The sequence below is a fragment of the Gossypium arboreum genome, chromosome 7, assembly GCF_025698485.1.
Source record: "Gossypium arboreum isolate Shixiya-1 chromosome 7, ASM2569848v2, whole genome shotgun sequence".
In the NCBI taxonomy this organism is placed as follows: domain Eukaryota; kingdom Viridiplantae; phylum Streptophyta; class Magnoliopsida; order Malvales; family Malvaceae; genus Gossypium; species Gossypium arboreum.
Genome location: NC_069076.1, coordinates 79019868 through 79031611, shown reverse-complemented (window position 1 = coordinate 79031611; position 11744 = coordinate 79019868). Strand labels below are relative to the sequence as shown.

Genomic DNA, 11744 nt, shown 5'->3' with positions numbered 1-11744 from the left:
AATAAATATGAAAATAGAATACAGTACAGAGGGTTGAACTTAAAAATAAAATAGTTTTGAAATTGTATCTAGAGATATAGATAAATGATAAACGAAAATATATATATTAGATAAATATGTATTTATATATAAAAATAATAGCAATATATCGCAATAACGATTGATTTAATAGCATGATAATAAAGCAATTAGTTAAATGCGAAAAATAACAGAAAAATAGTGATAATAATATCAAGTTAATTCATTTAATAAATAAATAAAGAGAATAACAAGGAAAGGACTAAGTTGAAATCAAAACAGAATTAAAGGTATAAAATCTAAATGTTAAAACCGCATAAGGATCCAAATTGAATGCGCACGCAAAAGAAGGGGACTGATTGGGCAATAAACCCAAGCCCTCAAAACGCGACACTTTGATGCAGATCCAGATGAGTCAAGGGCAAAATACATGGGGCAAAATCAAGAAAAATAAAAGAAATGAATAGGATTGAATTAAAGGAAGGCGAAATATCGGAGGGACTAGATCTGAAAATAACCTATTAGGGCGAAACACACTGGTCTTGGCCTATGCGGCACCGTTTCATGTTCTCTACAAAAACAAAATTAAGAAACCCTAAACTAAACACTCAATCACTTAAAAAAAATCAAAACAAAACAAAACTTCCTTCCCTTCTCATTCGGCTGAACCAAAAAAAAGGGCTCCTCATTCAATCGTCCCTTTTGCTTCTCTCCTTGGCCGATCATGGGTTTCATCGGCGTCCCATGCGCCTCCACCTATCGTGGCTCATGGCTCGGGAACAAAGGAGACGAGAGGCGTCCATTGGTCCAAATCCATGCCGTTGAACGGGTCTCCGATGGCTGAAACCGCGGGTAGGTTCCCTTCCCCGACCTCAAAAAAGTAACTTTTCTCTTTTTTTGTGTGTGTTTTCTTTTAATATCTATATGTATGCACTATATTCAGAAATGAACTTGCAAAGGAAATAACAAAAAAACAGAATGAAGGAACACCTTGATTTCTCCCTTTTCGATTGCTCTTTTTTGTGTTTTATACAATGGTTTTTTTATTTCCAAAATCCCCCCTTTCAAAATACAAATCGTTCTCCCCCATTACATTGAGATTGTGACTTCATATATCCTTTTACAACTTGTTCTTTTTTAATTTATTTGTCTTTTCTGTTGCAGGCAAGTGGGGCAAGTGGAGGTGCTGCCATGGCAGCTAATGGCAGAGGTTAGGGGTGGCACTAGGGTCATGGGGCTAGGATTTTTTTTGTTTAGATTTGTTTGGGCTTGATTTTTGGTTGTTGGGCCTGGAGGGGTTTGGCCCATTACAGTTATCATCTAAAACATCATTTAAAATTTAATTATTAAAGTAATAGACATTTTCTTTTCTCATCTTTCCTATTAAATAAAGATTAGGTGTCAATATTCAAAATAGGGAAAAAAAAAGAAAAAAATTTCCCATGCTCGAAAATTTAAAGCTTTACGTGGTAGAATGGAAAGAAAATTAGAATGATGAAAAATTGAAGAGATGAAAAACTAGAAGGATGAAAAATACATAAAAGAAATAATGAAAACATTATAATTTTTCAAGACAATTATATAAAATGGAAACACGTAAAATGCCATCAATATTTTCCATGTCTATACAGAAGGTCGTAAGAGAAGTTAATGTTACAGCTCACATATTAGCTAGTACAATGAAAAAGACCTCATATATTTCTATCAGGTTCAAGGATATTTCTACAAAAAATTATTGAGCAAATTCAGATTGATGGGACTCAATTTGTAGTGCAATTACTTTATCTTTATAATTGATCTATATTTTATTTACCAAAAATAAATAAATTAATTAAATTAAGCTTGATTCATAAAAATGAAAATGTATCAAATAACTTTTTAAATAATTTTTATCGATAATTTTTTTTTTGTTCAATACAAATTCTCACCACGCAAACATAATTGAAACAATACTATAAATAAGCCAAATTCAAGCAAGTAAAAAACAATAATATATAATAAAATCACCTTATTTCTGAAACATAATCTTACCACATTGTGGTAGCAATATTGTTACGTAACATCTTCACTACACGGTTGTTACTTGCACTAATCTCACAAATTTGCTCAATTCCTATCGTCAACTCTTTCAATCAACTCATAATTAGGATCAACACCCATTAAATAAGTATGCAATATACAACAGGTTAAAATTATATTTGTCATTGTATCCATCGGATAAAATGATTGTCATTTTTGTATCATGGCAAAATATTTTTTAATACTCTCAATTACATTACTTAATAAAGAGTGATAATAGTTGAATAATTCTTCAACATTTTCAGGATCACGAGTAGAATAATCCTTTAAATGATATTTTATATCTCTAGATGGTGCAATAAGTTCACTTCTTAATATGAAACTCGAACCCATCGAGTAATATTTACCTATCCAAAACAAAATTAACTTAATAAAATTTTAAAAATAAATTTAAATAATTTATTTGAAATTAATTTTACCTTTAGGAATGATAAGGTTAAAGCATCTTTAATGACTCTTTAATCTAATGTTGTTCTCTTCCATCCAGGTAAAACATATGTGAACTTCATGTCAAGTCCACATGTAACTAATACATTTTGTGTTGGATATTCTTTTCTCCCTTAGTATTTTAGAATATTTTTGAATATGTATACCATCAATTGCACCAACACAATCTTGAAATTATAAAATTAAATAAATTTTGTTTATAGTGACTAATGTGTTTACTTAAAATTATAAAACTTAGAAACATAATTTATCTTAAAATATGGGTAAAATTTGATTGTTTCAAGACCATTTGGTTGATTCAAGAAATTATATTCTAATCTAACAATAGCTTTTAACACAACATGAAATTGACAGTTTATGGTCTCACGAGATCAATGAAACCATTAACTGATTCGACGAGTCCGTTCACTATGTCCTACCATATAGAGAAATTTGGCAATTTGTTCCTCAATCGAAGAATTTCTAGTGTCTTTGAGAGATTTAGATCCTCAAAGCATGTGACATAATCTAAAAATGCACTTGGTCCCATACGTATAACATTCCTACAATATTGATCATTAGTTAGCTGTTGCAGTAAATCATAGCGGTCTCTTTCCCCAATGTCTTTGATAGTTACAATGTTGGCATGGCCTAAATGATGACACATCTTCATTAAACTCATGTCTAAATGATATGACAAAGAAGATTAATTGTTGCAATGCATTTTCTTTGTGTCAAAATATGTAATTTTTTCAAAGCATATTCTCCAAGAAGTTCTTCAAAAGTATCTTCTTCGTTAGTTTTATCCGTTGATTCAAAATCATTATCTATATTCATTCTTGAACTTCCATCCCTATTGATTTCTCTATCCATCTCTTAAAATAATTAATTATAAAAAAAAATCATATTCGTTCATGTATTTAAAAGTAAACCAAATGAAACCCATTCAGCTAGCAAAATAACCTCATGAAAGACACACCAAAGACCAACCATATAGATAATAGAACAGAAACAAACAAAAGAAACCGAAGCTATACATAACTTCAAAGAGTAAACCCAAGCTAGTCAAGACTTGTATTATACTTGGGCTTAAAACAAAGAATTAAAACAAGATCAATATCCCCAAATAGTGACATGTATTTTATAAAGATCAAGATTAATCAAAAAAATTTTCTTATATAACTAGTCTATAATAGGATAATACTCTCAACATGCATGTTCTAAAGAAGCCAACACTGACTTAGGTAGCCATAAAATATTGCTTACAATCATATTCTAGTTATCCATAATGGCTAAAAGCAATGGTTTAGATTCTCAAGTATACAAGCAAGATAAACCAATTCTAGTTAATGGATTACTTTCACTTGTATTGTGATACTGTGGAGTGTGCCTTGCATTTCAACCAAATAGACAGCGATGTCGTGACAAGGAAGAGTCGATGTCATGACGACATGACCACGGCATCCTAACGAGAAGAGTCGCTTCGTCTCAATGACACAAAGAATGACGTCTTGACAACGTAATATGTCACGTCACAACGTGGCAACATGTACTCAACTTAATTAGACTTCTTCTCCTCGTTAAACATTGCTATCTTTTCCCAGTCAAACTTTAACCACTCTAGGATATTTCTAATCAAATTAGTCACGAATTTTATGTAACACCCTAATCCCCCAACGGTTGAATGAGGTGTTACATGGAAAGTAGACTTAAACTTATTGCCAAAGCATAATAATTGAACTAGACGATAACTCAAAAAATAATTTCAAAAACACAAGAAACCAAACTGATATATGCCATGATGTATATACAGTTGAGTTTTAAACTTTCAATTGAAAATCTTTCTTTTGAAAATACAATATTTCTAGATGTGGTCATAACATATAAAACGGTTTAGTGTATACAAGCAAAAAACACTTTACATAACATAATTCATAAAATTCATTCAATCCTTTAAGGGGTAACATTGAAATAAAACTGTAGTTAAATAAAAGGTATTTTATTACAGATTCAGATTCAAAACAGAAATACACACCACCCCCAAAGATCATATGCATGTTAGAAAACTAACATAGGCGAAGCTCACTATAGATGTCACTCTTTTTGGCTGAGTCCCTACGATAGAGTACCACTTGGAACAGGGGTAAGTTCATAAGAAATTAGTGAGTTCCTGAAAAGAGAACTCTAATACACCAACTCTACATGCCAAGACATTTGGGCGGACACTCTCATATCATTGGTGAATACCTAACCATGGCGGATAACATTTCCAAGCGGACTCTAACATCGGGCCCATATCTTCTTCCTTAACTTCGAGCGTATACTTTCATCCTTACACCAAAGAGAACTTAAACCTTAACAAAGCTGACACTTCCCAACCAAACACAATATTTTCTAACACATGCGTTTGTATTTCAGACATCTCATCAGGTTTAATCGTACACACCTTTATTAGGGCCGATATTATACGTCAAATACCAATACTTAACAAATACACTATGTTTCCAGCACAATAAATAGGGATTAGAACTTACCACTCAATATTCAACTTTTCTTTTCTATCAACAATTATACATAACATATAATACATTCAACTTTTCTTTTCTATCAACTTACTTTATTCAAATTCTTCTTTGGGTTAAACCTCGAATCCCCCAATCATATATCAGAACATATATCACATCTCTTAACATTTTGAACACATGCGTGATCCCGTGAGTTCAGAGCTCTTTGCCATGGTTAACAACTAACATGTCATACCGTAGGTAATACCCATATCGCTAGGCAGGTTAGCAACTATCATGCCCTACCAAACCTAGCACTCACGCCAACTGGTTAGTAACTAACATACCCTACCAGTGGTTGCCAACCTAGTTAACAACTAACATGTCCTACCAGTGGCCCAACATACACGCCACTCTGGTTAGCAACCAACATGCCCTACTAGTGGCCCATCATACACTCCTACCTATTTAGCAACTAGCATGCCTACCAGTGATCCATCGTATCTATCATTTTAGTTTGTAACTAACATGCCCTACCAGTGGCTCTTGATCTTTGGATACCGAGTTTATATTCCAAGAAATTCATATCCATTTCATGCCACAAACATGTACATACAAAAGATTACATGAAATAGATTCACAAGGTTCCATGTCGTTTGGTTAACCTAAACTCTAAGCTATAACAACTACAATTAGTGACATATGCAAGATAGAAGGAAACTCAAAAAAGATCAAAACAAACTAGATACTCAAAGATAATCCCCCAACGAGGTTTGTTATACTATCACTGTTGCTACATGTACAACTCTTTCTTACTAATCGATCATTTGTTGATTCTTCTCTAACGAAGAACTCTTCCTTAAGTAGGATACCAGAGTATAACAAAGTAAGAGAAGAGGGAAGAACCCTCACTACAAAAGTTTCACTGATATATATATATATATAGCTCTCACAACTCTCACACAACTCTCACATGGCTAACATGCAAAACTAACTCATACTCTATTGTGGCCAACATAATCATTTTAAGTTTATCACAAAATGAAATAATCATTAAACTTTAATTAATTCCTAACTGGATTTTAACAAGGACTTGACTAAAATTGAATAGTAAACACATGTGTTTAAGTAGAAAGCTATTGAGTCCATAATCTCACAATCCACTACTAGCGTATACTATCAGAAGGATCTATCACACATCTTACAAAGAGAAAAAATTGATTAGCAGATGCCTACAATGATCACGCCAAAACAAAAAATCAGAAACCTAACACTTCACCAAGAGACAAACCTTCAAACAAAATCATTACAGACCTACTAGGTTAATCAAACAGTCCGCCATTCATGGCGCAGAAAACATTACAAAAATTCAACTTTGGCAAATAGAACACAAATCAACCTTTCCTTAGCTTAATCTTAGCTAACTATCTGCCCATACAAATCATAATATAAGACTACACCGGATGAAGTGTTACATTTTAGCCTATAAACAGGGCTTTTAGTAATTTTGATATTTTTTAAACTGAGATAGTCTAATATATCTATTTGGGGGATTAATTTGAAAAGTTATCAAATTATAGAAATTATGTCATGGATGAATATGCTGAAAATTAGAAATTTGTGGTAGAAAATGAAAGATTGTTGATGGATAAACAACTTTTACAAAGTGATTTTTGATAAAAACATGATTTAGGGACTAATTTGTAAAGTTATGAAAATTGAAGAAAAATTCTAAAATTTATGGAATAAATGTGCTGCAAATTGTATATTGAAATTTTGGTTAGGCTTAGAAAAAGCAGTAAATTGCATGAATTTCATTTTTCAAGCCTAGGGACGAAATTAGAATTTATGGAAAGTTTAGGGGCAAAATGGTAATTTTTCCTAGGATGTAAATTGAGTCCAAATAAATATGAAATGTGATAAATTGATGATTAAATTCATTTATATAGATCCGGATAACACAAAATCGAATCTAGATCGAAGAAAAGAAAAAGTTTCGGATTACTAGATTTATATACGCGAACAAGTGTCGAGGTCAGTTCGTGTAACTTAATCGAGCTGTAAATATGTTAAATTGAATGTTGTGTTTGTATGGAATGTGTTTTATATTTATGTGAATTAATTTGAATGTTATAATAAAGAAATGAATACATGTTTGAAATGGTTTAAAAGGGTTAAGTTCCGTTTGAATATTGGATTTCGATGGATATATGTAATTTCCCTTATTGAATGAGGTCCTGCATTTGTTGCTGACGGGATTTAGCTCGGACTGGTAATCCTGTTATAATCCCTATCGAGCATATGTTATAATTAAGATTTAGCTTGGACTGGTAATCCTAACTGAGCTCTTCTTAGCATATTTTACAGAAAGGATTTAGCCTAAACTGATAATCTTGGTATATGATATGTGGCTCGAGAGTGTGCTCTCTAATTAAGTACCCTAATGGGTACTCCCGAATATAAATTGACGGATTATTGAATTGTACACATTGAGTATACTACCTGAGTATCCATCAGAATTTCAATGATTTAAGGGATAAAATACTTGACATGATATGAGAGTTATGAGATGAAATGAATAATGTTTTGAAAGAATATAGTATGATGAGCTCATCTATGTTTACTTGATTTATGTAAAAATTTTATGAACTAACATGTTTGAGTGAATGCATGTGTTTAGGCAATCTTGCCAAGTTAATGGAAACATGTTATTATATGCTTAATTTTAATAAATGAGATTGGTAAGTTTAATTTCAGTTATACAAACTTACTAAGCATATAATGCTTGCTAGGTTTTATTTTCTCTATTTTATAGTGCTCGATAGCTCGCGAAGGTTGGTGATTGGTTGGAGCATCATCACACTATCCACAAGCTTATTTTGGTATAAATAGTAAACTTATTTTGGTATAATGGCATGTATAGGCTAATTTGGCCATAGATGGCTTGAATATGTTATTTATAATCTAGTCATTAGAATAGCTAGTAATGGTATGTTTTGGTATTTATAAAGTATAATGTCTTGATAAACATCTATGTGTTAAATAGGAACGACCAAATAATGTTTTATGTTTATGTTAAACCAATGTAAGATTTTAAACATGTATGTATGCAATGTCATATCATATTAGATGTTAAGATTTGCTTGAATTCAATGCTTGGATTGGTTGGTATTTGGATGTAAGTTTGGTGCAGTTGTTGCTAAAACTTTGGGGGTGAGAAATGAAGCTAGAAATGGCTTTATTTTGTCTACACGGACAGATACAAGGGCGTGTGTCTAGACTGTATGTGACATATGGCTTGGTACATGGGCATGTGGTTAAGCCATGTGTCCCATGCATCTTAAATTTGAGAAATAGAATGCTCAGAATTGAGCACACGGGCGTGTGTCTCAGCCGTGTGTACTATACAGTCTAGAACACGGGCGTGTGTCTTGGCATTGTGAACCTTACACCTAGTTTTTGAAAATTAAATTGATCACACGACCTACTCATACGGACGTGTGGCTAGCCATGTTGTACAAGTTAGAGAGTTACACAGGGTCGAACATGGCTTGCAGCACGGGCGTGTCTCTAGACCACATGGGCATGTGAGCTCTGCACCTACGAAATTTTTTGAAATTTCACAAAAAAAATTTTATAGAGTTTTCGATTAAGTCTTGACTCAATCCTAATACTCATATTAGGCTTCGAAGGTCCATTTAAGGGACATTATGAATAATCTCAGAAAATGAATAGTAATTGACATGAATTATTTGTAAATGTTTTGTGAACTCAGGTAATACTTTGTAACCCTGTTCTGACGATAGATATAGGTTAGGGGTGTTACATTTATTAGTATTAGAGTTACAGTTTAGTCGATTCTCGGATTAAACGTAGCAAACCGTAGCAAGTATGAGTTTAGCTATACATGCCATTATATAATTTGTGATAGTGTGATATCTCCTAACTATTTTAAATGTATTTTTTGTCATATAGTAATGTCATCCAACCAAGCTAGAGTTGAATCTGAGGAAGTTGAGAGTAATACTTCAGCTTCAGTTCAAAGAGCTGCAACTAGTAGTGAAAGGCATGTATCTGAAAGCCAAAGTGAGGAGGCAAAACAAGCCTTCTTTTAAATGATGAATGAGTTGTTCACTCAACATATACTAACGAATTTTGTTGTACAACAACCTCCTCCACCTGTTCCTCAATCGGTTCTTGAGTTACCACAAGGTACTGAACCCACTGGAATTGGTAAGCCTCCGTTAGATAAAATCCGTAAATATGGGGCAGAAGAATTTAGAGCTACTGTAGATGATGATCCAGAATGGGCTAAGTTTTGGTTGGAAAATACTATTTGGCTTTTAGATGAATTGTCGTGTACACCCACTGAATGTCGAAAATGTGCAGTATCCTTACTGAAAGATATAGCTTATCGTTGGTAAAATACCATAACTTCTGTTGTACCAAGAGAAAACATTACATGGGAGTTTTTCCAGACTGAATTCAGAAAGAAGTATGTTAGCCAGAGATTTATGGATCAAAAAGAAGGAATTTTTAAAACTAAAACAAGGAAGCATGATAGTATCTGAGTATGAACGGGAATTTGTTCGGTTGAGCAAGTATGCCAGAGAGTGGGTTCCAACTGAGGCTAATATGTGCAAACGTTTTGAAGAAGGCTTAAATAAAGACGTTAAGCTATTGATTGGTATTCTTGAATTAAGGGAATTTGCAGTACTGGCTGATCGAGCTCATAAAGCTGAAGAATTGAGTAATGAAAAGAAACAAACTGAAGGAGAAGCACGAGTTTCTAGTAAAAGAATTATGAGCAATTCACGATTTTCTTTTTCAAAGAAATCAAAGAAGTATTATGATCATTTTACAATATCATCGAGATATTTTGGAAAAAAGTGAGGCTCTCAACGCTCTAACCCGAGGTCTTCATCTCCATCGGTAACCAGTGTTGGTAGTGGTTGTAATCCCAAACCAAAATGTAAATACTGTAATAAGTTTCATTTTGGAGAATTTCATTTAAAGAGTGTCGCTTGTTATGGATGTGGTTCCCTTGAACATTTTATTAGAGATTGTCTAGAAAGGGTTGAAAAAGAAATTGAGCAGGTTCCAAAGCCGAGTAATCCTGTTTCGAGAGACAGACCACCCATCACCCTGGTAATGTCAGTAGTAGCCGAGGTACTACAAGGGATACAACAGTTAAATTTGAGGCACCGGTAAGGACATATGCTATTCGTGCTAGAGAAGATGCCTCTATACCAGATGTCATTAGTGGTACATTTTCTCTACTTGATACTGATATTACTGCTTTGATTGATCCTGGTTCCACACGTTCATACATATGCACAAATTTAGTGTCTATTAAAAATTTACTTGTTGAATTCACTGAATTTGTGGTTAAAGTCTCAAATCCTCTGGGCCAGTATGTTATGGTGGATAAAGTCTGTAAGAACTGTCCGTTTATGGCAAAGGGTTATTATTTTTTGGCTAACTTGATGTTATTTCCATTTGATGAATTTGATGTAATTTTGGGAATGGACTGGTTAACCTAACATGATGTAGTGGCAAATTGTAATAAAAAAATACATAGTGTTGAAATGTCAGAATAGTGAGTTACTCCATGTTGAATCTGATAAATTAGATGGGTTATCTATTGTGATTTTAGCAATATCAGCACAGAAATATGTCAAAAAATGTTATGATGCTTATATTGCATATGTGTTAGACACTAAAGTATTTGAGTCAAAAATTTAGTCAATGCTGATTGTATGTGAATTTCCTGATTATTTCCAGAAGAATTACCTGGTTTACCACCAGTTAGAAAAGTGGAGTTCTCTATAGATCTTCTCCCGGGAACAACACTTATATCCATAGCACCTTACAGAATAGCTCCTACCGAATTAAAGGAATTGAAAGCACAGTTGCAATAGTTGATTGACAGAGGCTTTGCTCGACCCAGTTTTTCACCTTGAGGTGCACCGGTTCTATTTGTAAAGAAGAAAGATGGATCGTTGAGGCTGTGTATTGATTACAGACTACTTAAGAAAGTAACAATAAAAAATAAGTATCCATTGCCTCGCATTGATGATCTGTTTGATCAATTGAAGGGGGTCACTGTATTTTTAAAGATTGATCTCCATTCTGGTTACTATCAGTTACAGGTAAAAGACTCAGATATGCCAAAGACAGCTTTTAGAACCAGGTATGGACACTATGAGTTTCTTGTGATGCCATTTGGTTTGACAAATGCACCTACAGTATTTATGGATCTTATGAATAGATTTTTTAGACCTTATTTAGACAGGTTTGTGGTGGTATTCATTGATGATATTTTGGTTTATTCCTACGATGAAAATGAACATGCTGAACATTTGAGAATTGTGCTGCAAACATTACGTGAAAAATAGTTGTATGCTAAATTCAGTGAATGTGAATTTTGGTTACGAAAAGTTGGTTTTCTTGGACATATTGTATCTGAAGAATGTATCTGAAGTTAGAATTTTTCTGGGACTTACTAGATATTATCAGAGGTTTGTAAAAGGGTTTTTAATGACTGCTTCTCTGATGACTCGATTGTTACAAAAAGATGTGAAATTTGATTAGACTGATAAATGTCAGCAGAGTTTTGACAGATTAAAAGCGTTATTGACAAAAGCACATGTGTTAGTTCAGCCTGAATCGGGTAAGGAATTTATAATTTACAGTGGTGCATCATTAAATGGTTTA

The 11744-nt window shown here is 33.2% G+C and overlaps 1 long non-coding RNA gene across 1 annotated transcript; it reads left to right on the top strand.

Annotated features, from left to right (window-relative positions):
* The first annotated feature begins 626 nt into the window (after window positions 1-626).
* Window positions 627-1392, top strand: LOC108488366 (uncharacterized). Its single transcript, XR_001871739.2, has 2 exons — window positions 627-870; window positions 1183-1392. It is a non-coding gene; the product is annotated as an uncharacterized LOC108488366 (long non-coding RNA).
* Window positions 1393-11744: the final 10352 nt, after the last annotated feature.